Source organism: Leguminivora glycinivorella, chromosome 17, assembly GCF_023078275.1.
Source record: "Leguminivora glycinivorella isolate SPB_JAAS2020 chromosome 17, LegGlyc_1.1, whole genome shotgun sequence".
In the NCBI taxonomy this organism is placed as follows: Eukaryota; Metazoa; Arthropoda; class Insecta; order Lepidoptera; family Tortricidae; genus Leguminivora; species Leguminivora glycinivorella.
The window spans coordinates 11,181,747-11,201,786 of NC_062987.1; the positions used below are offsets into that span (position 1 = coordinate 11,181,747).

Below are 20,040 nucleotides of genomic sequence, written 5' to 3' on the forward strand. Positions count from 1 at the left end.
AAGCGAATTATTTTCATTTTTATATTCTTTGAGCCATAATAGAAGTTTTTACTGTGCAATGCGCAGAAGAAATATTAAAGAAATAAGTATAAATAAATAATTTTTTTATTTTTATTTAATATCATTATAATTTTTGTCCAATATTCACAAAAGCATCCAAAAAGGGTTTTACTTTTATGTTCCCATACATTTTTTCGTGTGTAGAAAAAATATTAAATATTGTATGCGAGTCATATTCATATTAATATTTAAATCGCTACCTGAAATCTGCTCTCTAACGATAACGTTATGAATTTTTAACTGGTATCCGTTACAAATATTTAACTAGATGGTAAGGTTCGGGATTTCACTAATTGTGAGAAGGAACCCTAAAGATATATAAAATGGCGAATCATAAGTAACACCGGTGGCTATCCACACAGTTTTCATAATAAATAAGCAAATAATTGTAATATGTAAAAGTTAACTTACCGTTTACTAACTTGCAAAATGGATGACTTGATGATGATGTACACATAAATCACTACGAAAAGCACAATAAACTTTTAAAACAGCATCCTGTTTCGCCGTTATGAGTTTTACTCCCTTATATCTGATGATCACAAAACGTGTACAAGAGCTATTGCCCTTATTAAAGCTTTGAATATGATTCTTACAAGTATAATTGCCTTTATTAAAGCTTTAAATATGATTCTTATTAGTACATTAGCCTTTTAAAAGCACTTTTCTTGCCATTATAAGGTTAACTTTCTTATTGCATGCCATAATAAAGCACGTACAAGATAAGAAAGCTAATAATATAGCAACTACAAGGGGGATATAAGGTTTTTGGCCTTATAAGGTGTGCCCAAATGCCCTCTTGTAAAGGGTTTACAAGGTTATTATAAGAGTACTATTTTTGGCATTATAAGCCACTATAAGACTATTTTTTGTTAGTTGGGTCACGAAGCACAATGTTCAATGGTTCAGACTTGAGACACGCATAATTCTTCTAGTACTACATATCTATTATCACGCGGAATTGCGGATGTCTATTTAGTATCGTGAGAATCACGATGAAAGTGACCTTCATAGTATAATCTACGCAGTGTTGCATGTTTTGATCTGACAGTAGTTTTAGCGAAATCATGTTCTGTTTCACACCGAGTCTACCCCATCCGTAATTGTCATTTATGTTAAGGTACAGCAGAGCAAATCCCGACTGGGGGTCAAATGTAACTGGTCCAATTTTTACAATGTCTGCATTATTAAATAGAGTGTCCACCAGTTAATGGTAGACATGTTCAATGGATACATGTAGAACTCAAAATCATAGTGTAATAATGGAAAAAATGGATCAGTTACAATGCCCCCAGTCGAGACTTATATGCAGATTGTTTGGTGGCGTAAATAATTGTTTAATCGCGTATATTGCTGTTTTTGATAAAGTAGCATGAACTCTAAATCGTGCAAAAGCTGACAAGAAGTCTTGTAGCTTTGTATCGTCTATTATATCGAGTAAATCGAAAAAGTAATCCCGCTAGCTGCGTTTAAAATTATAACCATGAGATTCCAATCCTTCAAACGTATCCGTAGGTCATCTATCCTGCAAATTCACATGGTATCGTTGCCTAACGGTGATTGAACCAGAATTGCAGCATAATTGATCGCCCCTGCATCGTTGAGAGACTAACGACTCTAGGCTCATTCGGACGGCGCGCAACTCGCTAGCGATTTTAATTACATTGCGGACTGTCGAGGTTACATATTCAGCACACCAATCAAATACAGCAATGTAAAGGAACTCGTGTAAATGGTCTCTAAAGCTGCGTTCTCACTCAGTGTTCTGAACAGTTCTGAGCGAGCATTCGTTCATTTGTGCACCGATAATGGTATGGAAGTAAAGTGGTTTCCTTTGCGGCTGAACGAATGAATTCTCGCTCGCTAAGAACTGTTCAGGGTGGCTAGCCGAATGGCACAATCGCTCACGAAACGCTCACGAAACGAAGCGCTAGTATCTACTAGCGCTTCGTTTCTCTATCGCGCTTGCGTATTGGCGCGACAGAGCCAGCGGCGTATCGCTTTCGTTTGGCGTCGGAGAAATGCCATTCGGCTACGGGGCCTGGCCCCGTAGCCGAATGGCATTTCTCCGATGCGAAACGAAAACGAAACGCCGCGAAAGGTAGTCTGGCTCTGTCGCGCCAATACGCAAGAGCGATAGAGATAGATATTTACGAGTGTTTCGTTTCGTGAGCGTTAGTGCCATTCGGCTACGTACCCTGAACACTAAGTGAAAACGCAGCTTATCGCCTAGACTAGATCGGCTTCCTTTGAAGTGTAATTAAATTATTAATTATGAACACATCGTCTATGCATTTCGGGTAGTCATTGCATGCATTCCGATCTGCGCATGCTTTGTTATAAAAAAAAAAAACATCGTGTTGATTATAATTGTCTATTTTGTACGTTCCTTTTGAATGTTATTTATATTTCGGAGTCATCCATACATACATATAATCACGCCTGTATCCCATAAAGGGGTAGGCAGAACACATGAAACTACTAAAGCTTCAGTGCCACTCTTGGCAAATAAGGGGTTGAAAGAAAACGAAACTGTGACATATTATTGCAGTGACAGGTTGCCACTTGCCAGCCTCTCGCCTACACGGGCCATTTTTTTCGAAGTTGTCCACCCCACTAAATTTGTAACATGGGTATTTTTTACGCGATTAATACTCAGAATCGAGAGCTCTTTCGATCCTGATAGGAGAAAAAAAATGTCCCACGATTTCCATACATTTTTTCGAACCTTCCATTCCGTTACCGTCATACAAAATGTATGAAAAAGTGGTAACGGAATTGGAAAAAACCTTGGGACACTTTTTTTCTCCTATTAGGATTGAAAGAGCTCGCGATTCTGAGTGGAAAACACATAAAAATTTCCAAATCTAAAAAAAAGTGGGGTGGACAACTTTGAAAAAAATGGCCCACGCCACAATTTAACCCATATCCCATAGTCTCCTTCTACGACACCCACCGGAAGAAAGGGGGCGGTGAAATTCTTAACCCGTCACCACACAGGCACCATATCCAGGAGTCATCCATATCCTTATCATATACCTAATTAACAATGCTGTACAAGCAAAAGTTCATGTGTTTTAACTCGTTAAAAAATGTATTTATGAAAGTTACGGTATTATATGTTATTAAAACCTTTTTAACCGACTTCAAAAAAAAGGAGGAGGTTCTCAATTCGACTGAATTATTTTTTTCGCAACATAACCGTTTTAGTTGTAAATTACACCAGCGGTGTTGTAACCGTTTTATTAAATTAGCTCCTTATCAGCCGATGTTGCGTATCAGGACGAGTGGAGCTGTAGTGTTTAATGAGGCAGATAAGAACAATGCCAACGTACGGAGGCTTTACGAGTGCTGCCATCTCTTGGCGCGTCGCGGGGAACCAATGTAAGTGGGACCTCGAGATTCCTAGCCTTATGTGGAGGCATTTTTTACTCATGATAGTTATAAAATATACTTGCATGCTCTCGCACATCAGCCTTATTAGCTGACGTGAATATTATGACGAGTGGAGCCGTAATAGTGTAGAGGCAGATAAGAACAATGCCAACGTACGGAGGCTTTCCAAGTGCTGCCATCTCTTAGCGCGTCGCGGGGAACCAATTTAAGTGGGATTTCGAGATCCCTAATTCCCTAGCTAGCATTATGTGGAGACATACATACATACATACATACAATCACGCCTGTATCCCATAAAGGGGTAGGCAGAACACATGAAACTACTAAAGCTTCAGTGCCACTCTTGGCAAATAAGGGGTTGAAAGACAACGAAACTGTAACATTGCAGTGACAGGTTGCCAGCCTCTCGCCTACGCCACATTTTAACCCATTATGTGGAGACATTTTTATTTATTTACTATTTATCTGTTATGTAATTTATATTTAGATTTCTGACATCCAGCCGGAAAGCTTTACATTTCAGGCCGCAAAAAAATAACATACTTACACACCTTGCCAGTAAATGAGAAAGCCTGAGCATGTTTGTTGACCTCTGCTCCGCCTGGGCCGACAATTACTTGTGGTATGTGACATTTCTCTTGTGCCTTGCTCATGCGCATATCTGCCATCGGTTATCCCTTAGGCCTGATTTAGACGGTGTACGAACTCGCATGCGATTTTAGTTACATTGCGGGCTGTTGAGGGTATATACAATTTTGTACAGTCATCAAATACCGCAATGTAATAAAACTCGTATGCGAGTTCTCGTACCGTCTAAATGGGCCCTTATACTGGTTCAGCGGGCGGATTGCTAAGCCGTTGCCCGTTGGGAACAGAACAGCCATAGTTTCGCAACGCGAACCGTACCCGACATGACGAATTGCGGTTTCGTCACACTTCGTGTCATCTTTGGGCTGACGAATTATTTAGTGGCCTAAAGACGTAGGGCATGAGTTGCAAGCTGTGGTTTTCCTTGGGACGTCAATGCACTGTTTGTGCAATTTCTTGTTGCCTGGAAAGCACGGTTCTCCTTCATGATATATATGGTCATATATAATCCTTGCTTAGGCCTTACGTACTGTGCATACAGTAGTAAAAAAAAATTGAGACAAGAGGTACATTTATTAAAAAAAAAAATTAAAAATTGTTTATTCAGTTTCAGTAATCTTTACAATGTATTTACAAAGGTTGGTGTCTCTTTTTAAGTATCAAATACCTGTGTTAAGAGGCACATTATTATACTTAGAAGTATATATAAGAGTCTGATTCTGTAGATATCTCCTGTTTTATACGAAAGACCATGGAACGACAGCGTCATAGCGAATATCTTAGAATTTAATACTTAGAATATCGAAGTTACCACTGGTGTTTGTTGCCCGCGAGATAGACATCAGTCATTTTATAACCTTTTTTATCGTGGGTGAGATACTGTCGCTAATCCTTCAGTGATTGGCTGATTGTATTCCACCCTGGCGACATGCTCTGCCCTTCTTCACTTTTTTAGGGTTCTAGAATCTCCTTCGCCACTTCTTTAACTGAATAGTTAGCGTTGTATTAGTAGGTGCTATATTGTGTAAATATTAAAGAAACCTATCCCTTATCAACCATCTATATCTTATTTCGCAAGCTGAAATGTTTTAATTTATAAATTCATAAATATTACAGACGGAGAAGCAACTAGCAAGTAGACCGTATCCGATTCATATCTGCGGTTAGCTACACATTCTTAAGGCCTTTCAGAAGGCTACAGGATATTTTACAATGAAGTAACATATAATTAGTAACTAATATTGGTTGCACGTATAGTTAGGACGTTAATTAGTAGTTAAAATATAAGTGTTGTTAGTTTGGTCATATGTATGACATGTGTATGTCACACATAACTTATTTATCACATAACTTATGAACACAGTTACAAAGTTCTCTTGGGCAATGTATTTTACTTCTTCGTAACTATCACATTTTTGACTTAAAAGCAACAATTTGGTATGGAATCTCTTGTCGCTGTGTAACTTTAAATATTTATACCAATCATGTCAATCAACCAATCAAAATTACATGTCATGCCAACATGAACAGTGAGAATGCCAATGATTTTGTTATGCATAGAAATAAAAGCTTTGAACAGACGGGTGCTTGGAATGGATTAAATACATACATACATACAATCACGCCTGTATCCCATAAAGGGGTAGGCAGAGCACATGAAACTACTAAAGCTTCAGGGCCACTCTTGGCAAATAAGGGGTTAAAAGAAAACGAAACTGTGGCATTGCAGTGACAGGTTGCCAGCCTCTCGCCTACACTACAATTTAACCCATATAGGCGATGAATTAAATAATTACATCGAAAATATTACTTAGTCACTGACTACAATATCTTATCCAACAATAAAATCATAATTACATTGTTTTAGCTTTCCTCCATAACAGATTACGAGAAAAATGGCGTCAATACATCAGTTAAGAATACATTAGTCTGGTTAGAAACCGTGACGACTGTTTTGACCGGGGTACGCTGTGTGTTACTTTTCTTTACTTGTTATAGTCTCTCGTTCGCAGAAAATAAACATATGCTTTCTTTTGAGTAGATAATTATGCTATAATTAATAACTGCATGGGAATATAACATAAGTAGGTATACAATGTGCAATGTTTCCATTGGGGTAATTTCGAAAGGGGAATCTTGATATAATGGAAATAATGGTGACTTTCGAAATTAGACGACTTAAATCACCCCAATACACCCTATTACGAGATTACGACACAGGTAATCTAATGCTTCAGTCGTGGTTCCGTTTGCCACAAGATGGTGTAATTACAGTAGTTGTTTTGCTTTGAGCATACACTTTAAGAAGAGGTAGGTAGTTTATTTTGTGTCAATTTTAAATAGAGCTTGTTATTTTGGTTTGGACTTTAATGTTACGTGTGTACGTTATTTGAATAATAGTCCCCCAGGTTGCACTGCACCAGACTAGTGCTATTTTATGGCAAAGAGGATCGAGTATTTAAAGAGAGTTACTGTCGAAATAAAATGTGTAATGTGCATAGACTGCCATCTCTTGACATAGGCTTAAAACTTTTGAACCTCAGTTTTAACAATTTGGCCCATATTCTTATGTTGATATGTTTTAAAATGTCAAATATTAATATTAGCGCCATCTAGCTGAGCGTGCCCCAAAGGTGTATTGCCATCTAGGCCACCGTACCTTTTTCTGTATGGTACCCGTACCTCAGTACGTTTTTTTCTTTGACGTTATCTGTCGTTATATATGTCTTTGTTTATGGTTATGGAACCTACCATATGACCAAATTCTTTTTTTGAACGAACGAAATTTAATATCTTCCTTCGCTCATCGTTAAGTATTACCTAAAAATACAATAGTTTTCTCTAGTTTTAGTTTAACTGACGAAACATTTGTACCAACAAACTTTATTCCACTTTTAACGCTAAACCGCATTTGTTAACGGATTCCTTTGTTTGATTTATCACAACGTAACTAGAAAAGATTTTGATGGCCTCAACGTAAATGGGCGAAATATGCATATTTCTGGTGTTATCAAGCCCTTTCCTTAATTTGCCACCTACAAACATGGACTATATGCATACTTGCATAATTTCAGTAGCATAATTTTGTATTACTTGTAAACTATGTGAGGTGTGCAATAAAGAGTATTGTAAAACCAGCGTTGTACCACGGCAATAACAGGCAAGAAAAAAACCAGCGTGATTCGGGGACCGTATTTTTCTCAAAAACCACGGCAATAACATAAAGCAAGATTTTTTTCATATTTTTTAAATATACTAAAAAGTTGATTCACCCAAATGTCACTTCAAAAAATCTTAGAATACGAGTACCTACTGGCAGAATTAATACGACTGTAGTCGTTGCCCTAAACCTTATTGAACTTTGTGCTTTTCCATATCAAAAGGGTATGCGTATTGGATAAGGACTTTTTAAGTTTGGAACACCACATTTTAAGTTATACATTCCGTGTGTCTGCGGAGCGATGAATTGACGTGATTTTTTACGTGGAGATTGTTGAAGGGATGGAGAGTGACATAGGCTACTTTTTGTCTCTTTCTAACAGGCCACTTCTGTAAAATCAGGGGTGAAAATTATTATGGAGCATTCCGCAATTTTCGAGTTTAACGCGAGCGAAGCCGCGGGTAAAAGCTAGTAAAAGTTATATAATAAATCTGTGGACTCTGGTCGGAAAGAGAAGAGTTTTTTTATGAAGTTTTGCTCTTATGTAACATGAGACCTTCATATTATACTCTGTCAAACAAGTCAGTAAATAAGAACAAAGAAAACTATATGCATCCTTTTCTTTAGAGTGCAAGAGAAAAGGATACCTAAAGTTTTCTTTGTTCTTATTTACTGACAGGCTTGTTTGACAGAGTATATTTAAATTATATTCCCGAATTTATATTATTGTGTATATTTTAGAATCATATGAAATGTAAGTGCGCATTTCATTTGTTTTCATTTTCTGGCTGCCCTCACTGTGTAATGTTTTATGTAGTTTTCTTAAGGGTGACCTTCAGATTATTTATATTGTATTCCGGTATTTCAGTATTGTGATTTAATATTCTAGAATTATATCAAATTGTAAGTCCGCATTTCATTTGCAAGTACTTATTTACGGAGTGTAACGTTGTGTAACAAATGTTTTTATGCAGTTGGCTTTTGTTTTAGTGTGACCTTCAGATTATACACCCTGTTTTTATTTAATTCCGTTAACTTTAAGGGAAGGTTCTTTAGATCAAATACAATTAATTTCTCTAAGAAACTAGCGTTTTGACTATTACGGTTATCGAGTTATTAAAAAAATAAGGATAATTACTGAACACGTGTGTGACAGCCTTTACCAATTCCTAATGATATTTGTTTTGACATGTGCCGTCAATCACTTGACACTAACTTGAATGTTATTCTTAAGGGTCTCTCACACTAATAAATTCATTTATTATATATGAAAATGATGAAAAAAAATTTTTTGTGAATTTAACTAGTCGAATTTAACAGAAAAAAAAAAAAAAACACGGTGTATAGATTTTATTCCGATGTTTATATCAATGTGATTTAAATTATAGATCATATGAAAATTAGGTGCGTCTTCTATTTTTATCCTTCACGTATTTACGTATAGCCGAATTCACCGTATACTCGTAAAATATGTAGGTATTGTGACTAATAATTGATATGATATGATGAGGCATGTGAAACTTAACTTTGGTAGTTTGTACAGATATTAGATACAATACAATACAAATACTCTTTATTGCACACCTCAATACACGAAACAACATAGCAAGTATAAACAACAACATACATGGATGATACATATATGGATGATACGTATTATATGATTTTTAAACGGGTTGGTCCCGATTTCTTACAAAGCCGATTTTAGCGTGCTTACTGCACTAACAATACTATTGTTACAATACCCTTTGTTGAAGAAATTAGGGCCAAAAGCGAAAAAATCATTTCAGAATATTGGCGATTGGCGCTTACGTGGCACAGAACCGCATTACATTATTATTGAATTTTTTTTTAATAATAGTTTTTCTTTATACACTAAGTTTTTTTTTGTTTTCCGTTAAATTCGCCACGTTGTTAGGTTCGCAATCAGGAACCACCCTGTATATCAGTTTTAGTTAAATTCGCAAAAAAAAATTCATACTTTTCATACATAATAAATGAATTAGTGTGAGAGACCCTTAAGGATAACATTCAAGTTAGTGTCAAGTGATTGACGGAACATGTCAAAACAAATAACATTAGGAATGGCTAAAGGCTGTCACATACGTGTTCAGTAATTATTTTTTATTTTTTTAACAAAACGGTAACCGTAAGAGTTAAAGCGCTAGTTTCTTAGAGAAATTAATTGTATTTAATCTAAAGAACCTTCCCTTAAAGTTAACGGAATTCAATAAAAACACGGTGTATATGTAACATCCATCAAATTCCCATAGGCAGTATAGTGTGACGTTTTTCTCTGAAAATTAAAACCACCGTGTGACCTAGTAGCGCTGATAAGGATTGATAACCTGACGGTTTCAGGGCAAAAAGCTTGTGTTTAATTTATGTCAATTAGTGTTTGTTTAGTATAACGTACACAATTTTACATGCTATGATTATAAGATAGATTTTTGCCGCTACTGTAAACGGTATTCTGCGTGCCTGATGTTTCAGTTATCTAAATCAGTAGTTGAAAGTTTTGAAAAAAAAAAAGAAAAACAAAGAGTGCGATGAGTTAATATTTTCGGATTTATTGTTTATATCTTTTTTTACGTTATTTTTCCTAAAGGGTCCTATTGCTTCATCTAGTGGTTTAGTAGGGCGCGCGAATCCATACATCAAGCGCGATTTCAATACAACATTTACAAATCCTACAATAGAAATATTCTTTATTGCTCACCAATATTACGAGTAAAAGATCATGGTTTCAAGTATGCACTCTAGACCACCTGCAAGAAAAACTAATTTATATTACAAAAGGCTACTAGACTCATATCGAATTTGGCACAATAAATGATTGTCTTCTGTAGTATTTGACATAAAAAACCAATATTTATAGATTTTGCGTATGAAAAGTCTACGAGGACTATGTATTTTCGATTAAAAATTTGTGTAATTTTTATTTTATTTTTGGCCACCGAAAACGCTGTCAGCGATGTAGTGACGTCATCGAATGAATTCAAAACTTACAAATTCCAAAAACGGCCTTTTTCATTGTGGCGCAAAAAAAGGTGTGATACTCAAGATTGGTAACAATTAACCAAAAACCGGCCAAGAGCGTGTCGGGCCACGCTCAGTGTAGGGTTCCGTAGTTTTCCGTATTTTTCTCAAAAACTACTGAACCTATCAAGTTCAAAACAATTTTCCTAGAAAGTCTTTATAAAGTTCTACTTTTGTGATTTTTTTCATATTTTTTAAACATACGGTTCAAAAGTTAGAGGGGGGGGGACGCACTTTTTTTCCTTTAGGAGCGATTATTTCCGAAAATACTAATATTATCAAAAAACCATCTTAGTAAACCCTTATTCATTTTTAAATACCTATCCAACAATATATCACACGTTGGGGTTGGAATGAAAAAAAATTTTAGTCCCCCTTTTTACATGTAGGGGAGGGGTACCCTAATAAAACATTTTTTTCCATTTTTTATTTTTGCACTTTGTCGGCGTGATTGAAATACATATTGGTACCAAATTTCAGCTTTCTAGTGCTAACGGTTACTGAGATTATTCGCGGACGGACGGACGGACGGACGGACGGACGGACGGACGGACAGACGGACAGACAGACATGGCGAAACTATAAGGGTTCCTAGTTGACTACGGAACCCTAAAAAAGCTAAACGGTCCGACACAGATTATTTCATTTGTTATACAGATTCTCAAATTTCGTTCCGATTGATTAAGTTTTGAAGGAGGAAAGAGTCGAGAGCGGAACCTCGATTTTAAATCGAGTTGTTCTTAATGGACAATTTTTTTTCGATAAATCCAGTTAATAACACTTGTATATTTAACTAAAATTCCCAAGTTGAAAGGGGGGCTCCTTTACATTCTAGCATTTTCGCTACCGTATCCTCTTAAAGAATAACGACAATCAGTCGCTCCATTTTGCCGTGAAAACGGACCAACACGGACACACACGTTCCTATTTATAATATTAGTATGGAAGTATGGATTTATAATAGCCAGTGTGGGAGCACCATATTAAGGATCCTTCTGCAACGGACAGCCACAAATAAATCGATGATCCACAGTTCAATGTGTTGTCCGTGTCCGTGAAAAAGTACACTAATGGAATAGATAAACACATTGAACAATTAAAGGGCCAATGATGACAGACGCCATTTTGGATGGCCTCGATGCACTGTTATGATATTAATCATGTCGTCATTATTATGTGGGTACTTACTACTTACAACGAACACAGCTAGAATATAAAGACTGGCAATCTTAAGTTCCTGCTATTGACACTTCTCACCTTTTCTTATGTTTTGCATATCGCAGTTTTCTTGACATAGTTAACAAGAAAATTATATGTACTTATGTGTGTTGCTTAACTTGTAACTCGGGTAAATCCGTTCGTTAAAAGGTTGAATATATAAAAAAAAGCCGAAAGATAAAGGTTGATTAAAATGATTAATATGATTATCTTTCGGATTATATTTTTTATAGCAGATAGATTTTCCCATTTTAGAAACCACGTTTATTTCAAATCTTTGTAATTTAACTATTTTTTTGTTACTGCAAATAATAGGCCTTCTAGTCAAATCAGCTTCTTTTTAAGAACTGTCAAAACGAGTTTGAATGATTTGATAGTATGGAATTTATATGAAATCGTGTTTAGTGACGTAACAGTCAACTCAATTACTTTAAAGACACTCGGGTTTATAACTAAGTCCATGTTTTTCTTATAATTATCTGATGCTTTATTCCGTGCATGGTATAAAATATTTTATTTTTGTTTGAGTACTCACAACATAGCACAAGCCTTCTTGAGCTTACCGTGGGAGTTAGTCAATCTGTGTAAGAATGTCCTATAATATTTATTTATTTATGTTATTTATTAAGGACAGCCAAGTTACTTAAAGTCCTTAATAAAATATTTTATACCATGCACGAAACTTTAAACTTTAAACTAGGGATTTATGAAATAAAACTATGGAAACGGATTAAATCGCGTATAATGAATTTAAAATACATCCCGACGTTTCGAACTCTTTACAGCGTTCGTGGTCAACGGGTGACTAAGGAAAAATTAAAATGTGCAAAAGCTACCCACATACAAGAAATATTAACGAAACATGACCACAAATAATATAGATTTCTAAGGCAGGTTCACACACTATTAATAAAGCTAGTTATACAATATTCAAAAAATTTACTATTACTATGTTAAAAAAATAATTAAACAATTAATCTACATAAAATTGACAAATAACAAACTGCAAATGTCCAACACCATACAACACAAATGCCTCACAGCCTTCGTCGTGCTTGTTCCATTATTAGATGTACTACTGGATCCCAAGCCGGTGGTAAAGTAAAGCCATCCTCTCTATTAAAGTTTGGATATTTATTGATCTCAATGGCCTCTCGCAACATTCTGGGTATATATCGCTTCTCCTTAGCAAGAACCAGAGGCTTTTCTAATGAACACAAGTTAAATTATAATCTATTGAAAATATTTCAACTTGTGCTGTCTTAAAGTAGTCACACTACTACTACTGTATATAAATTATTTTTTAACCAGAGGATTGTCAAACTTTATAGCATGATTGACTTTATCCATGACATGTTCATCCATGACATGTTAGGGATTTAGTTTACATTACAATAAGGTTGTTAGTGTTTGTTAAGTTTTAATTTTCCTTAACCAATAAACATTTTATCATGATCGGCGATATCGCGCACAAATCGAAGGCCGTGACTGAAATAGAAAAGTTCCTGAACGCCCGATTTCCTAGATACTAGACTGCAATTATATTTCGATAAACTAAGTCAAGTCTAGATTATTAACACGCAATTGGTTAGATATTAAATATATCCGTTTCTTATTAAAGCGCATGTGACACCCCTTGAGTAGCAGGCGTTCATAGTTACGGTGACCGCTTTCCATCAGACGTATGCCTGTTTGCCACCGACGACGTGGTATATAGAAAAAATGGGATTTCTCTAGTTACATATTAATTCATCAAACATACAGATGTAATTTTTTGAAAAGAAGTGGCCCGCCGAGTTTCTTGCCGGTCCCATAGTGGATACCCCCCTCCAACTGAGGGGAGACTGAAATCTTCTCGAGGCTGAGGCGTAGGGTTAGAGCCGGCGTAGTTTTATTTGACGTTCATAAGCACATTGTAATATGCCTACATGGAAAATAAATATTCCATTTCATTTCATACTTCATTTCATTTCATTCATTTCATCAAAAAACCTTCAACACATATAGTCTACTTCGCACTCCGTCAATTCGTACCGGAAGTGACGTTATAAATAACACTCAGTAATCGCGCCCGTTTGTCCTGGAATTGTCTAAATTAAGCGGTTTAGCCGAGAAGGGCACTCGCGCGCAAGGCTGCGCGTGACGTCAGCGCCGGTGCGTTCCTCTTGCGACATTTTAAACTAGTTACCAGTGCGACTAAATAGTAAAAAACAAATGTACAGTCAGCTCCAAGAGCGCATGGCGAATTTATGAATGAATTCATTCATGTATGTATGTATGTATGTATAAACTCTTTATTGTACAAAACACAAAACACAAATATGACACAGGATAGACAGTACAAAGGCGAACTTATCCCTTTAAGGGATTTCTTCCAGCTAACCTTTGAGTAGGTGAAATGTGATGAAATATAGCACTTAGTACAACAGTTTATAGGAAAGCCCATAAAAATATAAAAGAGACGAAAACAAAAATAATAAAATAAAATTGGAATAAAAGGTACATCAAATATAAAGAATATATAACAATATATATAGTAAATAAATATATATTTATATATAGTATCTATAACTAGTTACAAACAAGTCATCCATGTTCCGATAGCCACAGCTTTTTTAACTGCCCCTTGAGCGAGGCAACGGACTGCGATTTCCTTAAGGACGGAAGCAACATTCATAATTTGTCCATACGAGTACAATTTCTCAGCTCACTGTACAGTCGCAATTTGATACATCTCAGCGGGCAAAGTACCTAGTCACAGATAACGGAACATGTACTTTAACGTTTTGGTATAAAGTCCCCCATTCACGGTACGATATATCTGTACGATCCGTCGCAACAGATTTACGAAACGACCGATCGACATCCGAGGCGTGTTTGCCCGCTCTGATGTTTCTGATGGCGACTGTACGTAGTATAAAATAAATGAGTGCGCATTTTTCGTCACTGTCAGTTTTTGTCGTATTGATGCAAACATGGCCACATTTTTTTAATGGACTTTGTTCAGATCTATCTTAAGTATTTACTATTTTTTCGCACTAACTCCCTTCGGTCGTGTTTTAATTTATCGCCGCTTGTTTCTAACTTCCTTTTTTCGTACTTGTATCGTAATGTACTATTAAACGTCTTTGTGTATCGTCCTTTTCACTTACATTATGGCTTATAGATGAATTAATCTCGAAAAATTTCGACTTTGTGCCAGTCTTTAGTGTTAGAAATTTTGTTTATGTATATACAAGGTGTAAAAATTACGGTGATTTCAACAAAACAATTTTTAGACGCAAAAAGTCCAAATCAGAGACAAAAATTAAAAAGTTTTCGCATCAATACAAATTTTCTTCTACTTTTGTTACACCTCGTACAAAGCTCCCTTCTATTCATAAGTAGTAAGATAAGATTAGAATTACCAATTAGTATCAGAATGAACTCATCATCTTATGTCTAACGATGTAATAAAGATGTTACATCGATGTACTAAAAAGTAGTAAAGCGTGATTAGTAAAAATGTAAAGCACGTACACACGTGTATCGGTTATGAGGTACGTGAGGGACATGCGAATATCGCGCATTTAATGGTTCTCAAAGTTTTCGGTGGTACTCTGAAGATAACATAAATATTACAGGGTGGCCCAAAACTACGTTGATAAACGTTGTATTGTATAATTATTTTTCTGTCCTTACACGACACGAATGACTGTCCTACGAATTAAAATGTGAAGCCTTAATAATTTATGACCAAATAAATAGAATCTTCTTCAAAATATTATCCTTTGACTTTAAAGTATACAAACGTAAATATTAGAACAAAAAATTAACTACTTATATGCCGCTGCACCTCTAGAATGACTTTTGTCCAACTTATTGCACGTATAGCTTGTAAAATATCCTAATTTTTGTTACCAATAAACGGACTAGGGTTTTAAGATTGATTACAAACTATAATTTATAGTTTTAAGTTAGGTGAATTTACGTAAGTAGGCTGAAACGTATCGAGTTTATGAATGTGGAAAAAATGTCTTTACATAATTTTATTGGTCTACATTGCAAACCTCGGACATGAATGCTGTTGAAATATCCATGATGAATGTAGAAACATACATATTTAGGCCCTAAAAATATTTTCGGTAACTTCAATATTTTGGTTTATTTCAACATTTCCCTATTCTTTGTCAACGTAATTTTGGGTCACCATGTATAAGTCCCGCGTCCAGTTTGTTATTCCACAGCCTAGAATTGAGTCAATCGATTAGATCACTTTCATCCAATACTCCATTCATTTTAGATTCCAATAACTTTCAATAGTCCTTACACACACACAAATGTTCTTATTACTTAGTTGCATGTTTGACGTAATTAGAAAATATTTGATAGGTTTATATTTCTATTAGTATCCAGCTAGAACAAACGAAGTCATATTTGCCATCCTTATCGATGCACTTGGTTTTGTATACTTTGTATGTCTCCCTGTCATTCTATATTAAAATGATATTTATTTAACTACACGAATGCTGACACGAGTCAGATGGTACTAACTACTAATTAATGTATGCTCGTAGTATGTATCATAAAATGTCTTTAGAGAAAATCTGTAAGTAACTCAAACATAGAATTATCTAATGGCAGGTTGCAAAGACAAATTGTAAACTACGAGTATACCTATTACATATAAAAAAAGTTCATTACAGCTACTGAACCAAAAATATTTATCATTTATTGTAGACGTGTCAAAATGTTGAGAACCGTTAAGAAATATTAAAAAGACTTGCAGATCCGTGTTACAACATATTTATTAGTTTCGCATAAGCTACGCTTGATGAATTAATCACCTTTTTAACTATTAATCAAGTCAACGTTATTTATGAGAATTCTAATTTTTTATAGTTAGTATTCCATGACGCTAGAGATGGCATAAAAAAGAGCTTGAAATATAATGTATGATGTCTTTTCGTTTTTACTCCTGTGCTAATCAAACTAGGGGAAGCTCTCAGTGTAAAACACACTGCTACAAATGCGTTTTTGGGGAATAGACTCTCGTACTACAGACTTATCTAACTTATCTTGACACTCTTGACATATTTTATGTAGGGTTTTAAAGATCCTGTAAATGACAAATAACAATACGGGAGTGGAAACGTGATATTAAACATATCGGAGAGACGATCCCGTAGTCGCTGCGCTGAGTGCTCGTCACAGGCAATTGACGTCCCGTTTCAATTCACCCCCTTTTCACTTATCCCTGAATTGGTTGTTAGTTACCGAGATAGTAATGTTTCCGGCTTTGCCGTCCAGCGGACCCCGTAGCCGAATAGCATTTCTGCGATGCGAAATGCCGCAGAAATGTAGTCTGGCTCTGTCACGCCAATACGCAAGAGCGATAGAGATAGATAGCTACGAAAGAGATGTTATCGTGAGCGTTTGTGCATTCGGCTACGCACACAGCCCTGCTACACTTCTCCGTATCTCCTAGCAATCGTTTAAAACGGGAACCGTGCAGAAAAACCACAATTACAGGTATATTAGTCTACTTTAATGGCGTTTTTATTTCAAATGGCGGCTGTAATTGTAGCTCGTTTGGCGATTAACGTGACTGTATACAATTGTGGGACACAAAAGCAATGAAAAGTATTCGATAGTAACGGATACAGTGTAGTCACTTCTGGGGTAATTATAGGTAATGTATTAAGTGCCTATGTGTTAAGCGAGGTGTTTACGCTATCCGTAAAGCAAATAATCCACACTTATATTAATAAAAATGGGAAAGTGTCTGTGTCTGTTTGTTTGTCCGTCTTTCACGGCAAAACGGAGCGACGAATTGACGTAATTTTTAAGAGGAGATAGTGGAAAGGATGGAGCGAGTGGCTACTTTTTGTTTCTTTCTAACCCCCCACTTCCCTAAAATAGGGGTGGAAGTTTGTATGGAGGAGGAATTTTCGAATTTAACGCGAGCGAAGCCGCGGGCATAAGCTAGTGCTATATAATTTGACAGTACCTAGAACCTATGTTGTTTTTGTCCGCAATACTTCGCAAAGTACATTACTAGTCAGATCGAAACTTCAAAGAGTCATTTGTACTGTAAAACGTCGTACGAACCGTACGATATACGTACGATACTCTTGCTAACGCCGTGGCTTGCGTGGGCGACGGTCGCGCGATGGTCGCGCGACGGCGATGCGACGCATACGAAATCAAACCTTATCGATATGGAAGTATGAGACGCGACGGCGACGGTCGCGCCAGCGCGACCGTCGCCCACGCAAGACGCGGCGTAAGAGAGAATAGTATTCTCTCTTTGCAACGTACGTATTACGTAAAGGTGTCGATAAAACACTCATTTCGGTCGTGTTTAATATATTGCCACTCGTTTCCAATATTTTGATGTTTGGGCAATTTCGCGAGAACAATCACAAAAAAAAAAAAAGGTAAGGTAAGTAAATTTTATGTTTTTCCTACTCAGAATCACGAGCCTTTCGATCTAGGACTAAAAACGAGACACAAAAAATGGTCCCAAAATTTTCTACTATTTTGCATACTTTCCACTTTGTAACCGCTGTACCAAGTATTTAAAAAATGGTAACAAACTGGAAAAATTAAAGTTGAGACGCTTTTTTAGGGTTCCGTAGTCAACTAGGAACCCTTATAGTTTCGCCATGTCTGTCTGTCCGTCCGTCCGTCCGTCCGTCCGCGGATAATCTCAGTAACCGTTAGCACTAGAAAGCTGAAATTTGGTACCAATATGTAGATGAATCACGCCGACAAAGTGCAAAAATAAAAAATGGAAAAAAATGTTTTATTAGGGTACCCCCCTTACATGTAAAGTGGGAGATGAATTTTTTTTTCATTCCAACCCTAACGTGTGATATATTGTTGGATAGGTATTTAAAAATGAATAAGGGTTTGCTAAGATAGTTTTTTGATAATATTTATATTTTCGGAAATAATCGCTCCTAAAGGAAAAAAAGTGCGTCCCCCCCCCTCTAACTTTTGAACCATATGTTTAAAAAATATGAAAAAAATCACAAAAGTAGAACTTTATAAAAACTTTCTAGGAAAATTGTTTTGAACTTGATAGGTTCAGTAGTTTTTGAGAAAAATATGGAAAACTACGGAACCCTACACTGAGCGTGGCCCGACACGCTCTTGGCCGGTTTTTACCTAGTAGGATTGAAAGGGCTCGTGATTCTGAGTAGCAAAAAACATTAAATTTACCTATTTTAGAAAAAAAAGTTTTTGAATCATTTTTCCCGAAAATACTCATTTGTAAAAAAAAATCATACACAAACCAGGCATCGACTACGTATATTAGATCCCTATGTTATTATTTATTTAAGTGTAATTATGAAATCGTAAATAAATACCCACATGAAATGATTTATGTACTTTTATTTGTAAGTAATGGAGTTCTAAAGATGACGCCACTAAGTTATATGTCACTCATAAACTGCTGTTTATCGGATTACTGAAAATAAATCATTTGTTGAAGTTCTTTATGGCATGACGTTAAAGAAATACGTATAGGCTTTAACTACCAAGGTGATCTGTATCATTAAACCCATTATTATGAACGGCGGTACTACCGGCCATCATTAGGATTGTTTTCTGAAAACATTTAGGCATTTTCCGCTATACTCATCATGCCTCATGAATAAATTTTGTAAAATTATGCGTAACTTAGGTACAAAAAAAATATTTGGGTTAAAAAAACTCGTAAAATCGTCAACTCTTTAAACTAACTTTTTATAGCCCAGCATGTACTATTTATTCTTATAGCCCATCTAAGCTATCTTTTCATACAATATAGGTGTCGATCATACAAAATACTTATAAAAAAACCGGCCAAGTGCGAGTCGGACTCGCCCACCGAGGGTTCCGTACAAACTTTTTTTTCAAACTACCTAGTAAAAATAATCTCATATTTTCATATAACTCTAATGACTTGACTAGAAGACAAAAGTATAGGCACTAATGAGTATTATAGTGTATAGCGCCATCTCCCGGTCAATTTGCTAACTAATTTGCGCGACCTGGTTTTTCAGGGATAATTCTTTATAATGTTAACCGATTTAAACAGTTTTTACTTTATTGGACAGAAGATGGTTTACGTAACATCTCGTATTAATTTTAAGTACGATATACATCCGCAAGGGTGGGTAAATTGAAAGTAAAAATCTGAAAAGTTTTTTGTGAATTAAAAAAAAAGTATTCAAAATACAAACACGATTATATTTTTCCTGTAATATATAGCATAAAACCGGGTGCGCCAAAGTTCATATAAAATTGGTATATAGATTATTGGTAGTCCGAAAATGTTTCTCATACAATTTTACATTATAATGTTACTTATAACAATTTTATGTTAATAACTATCGTAACTTCGAATGACTTATGTTCATAATGTCATTTATCATAAATACCTACATTTTATACTAATGTTAATGCTTATATACTTATTGGTCATAACGATTGCGAGTAATATAATTTATCGTTATATTTTTGTTAACAGAACAAAAATCACATGTGACAGTCCAGTTAGGTGCGACGACGAGCGTAGCGAGGAGGAGCGTGTTAGGTTGACCGTGATC

At 35.8% G+C, this 20,040-nt stretch overlaps 1 protein-coding gene across 1 annotated transcript in view; it reads left to right on the forward strand.

The window, feature by feature from the left end:
* LOC125235427 (inositol-trisphosphate 3-kinase A) overlaps positions 1 to 20,040 on the forward strand; it is a 215,009-nt gene that overhangs the window by 27,058 nt on the left and 167,911 nt on the right. The window lies entirely within an intron of this gene.